General features: G+C 58.1%; 1 pseudogene across 1 annotated transcript in view; it reads left to right on the forward strand.

The window, feature by feature from the left end:
* The window catches only part of LOC105530806, a 5,440-nt pseudogene extending 4,014 nt beyond the window's left edge, over window positions 1-1,426 (forward strand). Inside the window, exon 2 of the transcript XR_001004697.1 lies at window positions 5-1,426. The product of XR_001004697.1 is annotated as an uncharacterized LOC105530806 (transcript). The remainder of the gene's footprint in view (window positions 1-4) is intronic.
* The last annotated feature ends 728 nt before the right edge of the window (window positions 1,427-2,154 follow it).

A 2,154-nucleotide genomic window follows, 5' to 3' on the forward strand; every position in this document is an offset into this window, starting at 1 on the left:
CAAGAGGCAAAGCCCAGACCAGGGAGTGTGACAGCAGCCGTGTGCCTCTCACCTCTGTTCAAAACAAGACAAAGACGAACAAATATTTTAAAGTATTGATAAGAAAAAGTGATGTTTGGATTGTATTTCCTGAATCGTACTCCAACTTATATCTGATTTCTGTTTCCGGGGCCAGTTGGTCTGAGGCCGAGGAGTCTGGCCTCCACCCGGAGCAGGGAGGGACTGGCCCCTCGCCCCCCTCACCCTTGCTGCCCTGGCACACTCAGGAAGCAAGGCCCAGCTCTGAGCCCTCCTCACCCCTGGGGTCTTAACTTTCCTGAAAGTAGCAGATGCCACGTGAAGGGGCAGCTTGGCCAGGATCCTGAACTGGGCAGGGCTCTGGGCCTACGAGGGCAGGTTCACAGTCCAGCCAGATTGTCTCCTCACCCCCAGCAGAGTGCATGCAAAAGACACCCCTTTTCCCACCCACCTTATCGGTGCCCCCAAACCCCTGGCCTGCTGGGTAGATGGTGGTGAGGCCAGGCCAGCAGTGCTGTGGCCAAGGGAGAAGAAAATAAAATGCAGACTCTGCCCCACGGCCCACCCCAAGCAGGGGGAGGCCCCTTCCTGGGCCCCCTTTTCCACCAGCCAGATCTGCCTGGCCCTCGGCCGCCTCTGCCTGCCCCAACGCCTTTAGAGGTTTCTTGGTCTTTTCAGTGCCGCTCGGTGGGGCAGATGGGCGTGCTCGGGACATAGAATAAGGGTCCCTCTGACCACCCGAACCCACATCCTGGCCCCAGGTGCAAGGAGCACCCCTCAGGGGCTCTACCCCAGTATCCCAGGAGAATTCACACCCCTCCCTTTCTCCCACAGCCAAGGATACATAGGGCTGCCTGGACCTGAGCCCGACAGCCTTCAGCTTCAGAAATGCATGGGGGACCACGTACTCCCCGTGTCCTCCCACACCAAGGTTCCCCTGGCCCCACGGAAGCTTCAGGAAAGCCCCCCCAAGTTAGCCGCTGCTCTAGGACAAGCTCTGTGTCACCCACACACCACAGGCCTCGGAAGCAGGGGTGCTGGCGGGTGCCCTGCGCTCCAATCCCAGGTCCCCTTGGCCCCCTATTTTTCTTGGGCCCATTAGGGCCTGTTTCTCACCTGCTGGGCGGACCCCCTGAAGGGCCATTCCCAGAGGCTCCCCAGGAAGCTCAAGGCTGGGGGCTTACGTTGTGGTCAGGGGTCCCTGCCCCTAGCCCCCCGCTCCCACCCCCGAGCCTAGCCTCGGTCTCACATGAGTGCAATATTTCACTCCTGGTGGTTGTCTGGGGAGGTGGTTGTACGAGGTCCTGCTCGAGGCTCGGGGATCAGAACAATGTCAAGTGAAGAGAAACACACTGGGGGTTCGCCGAGCCACTGGAGTTCCAGGGGAGGCTGAGGAGGGCGCGGCCACCTCATCCTCGTCCCGCTTCTGCTGGGTTCCGCTTTGTCCCTTGTTTTTTTCTTTTTTTGCTTTCTGTGTGCGTGCGATTGGTGTGGCCCCTCCCCTCTTGCCGTGCTTAACGTGACGAAAGCACGATTCCTGTAAATGTGTAAACTAAGGGGATGGTTGGATTTTTTTTTCAATGTAAACACTAAAAACAAAATGGACAAAAAAACACACAAAGGTTTTATGAACAGCAGACTATGTAAAGGCATTTTAGTATCAAATTTTTTATTGATAACTTGCTTAAGAATAAATATATGGACTATTGTACAGGTTTTCGGGGCTCCAGGGTCCTGTGTCCCACAGTACTCCTGGGGGGGCCAGGGCTCCAGGGGCTCAGCAGAAGCCTCTCGTTCCCAGAGCTGGGGCTTCTGGACCAGGCCTCCCCACTGCCCCCTGTGTAGCCCCTCAGGGCACTGAGCCTCAGGCCAGGAAAGGGTCATGTGACTGGAATGGGGTTAGGGTGGTCTTAGGGGTGGGGTCCCCCCAGCCTGAGCCAGAGTCCGGGACCAGAGTAGGTTCCGCTGGAGAGGACAGGGGCAAGAGCAGTCTCCGAACCACCATGCTGGGCAGGGCCTCCGATGTGAATGGCCACCCTGCGAGGACCGGCCCACGGCCCGGGTGTGGGAACACAGATCAGTGCACCCCTAGCTGGAGGGAGCCCTGTTGATGAGGCTGCAGACCCAGAGGAAGCT

This window comes from Mandrillus leucophaeus, unplaced genomic scaffold, assembly GCF_000951045.1.
Source record: "Mandrillus leucophaeus isolate KB7577 unplaced genomic scaffold, Mleu.le_1.0 Scaffold1, whole genome shotgun sequence".
Taxonomy (NCBI): Eukaryota; Metazoa; Chordata; class Mammalia; order Primates; family Cercopithecidae; genus Mandrillus; species Mandrillus leucophaeus.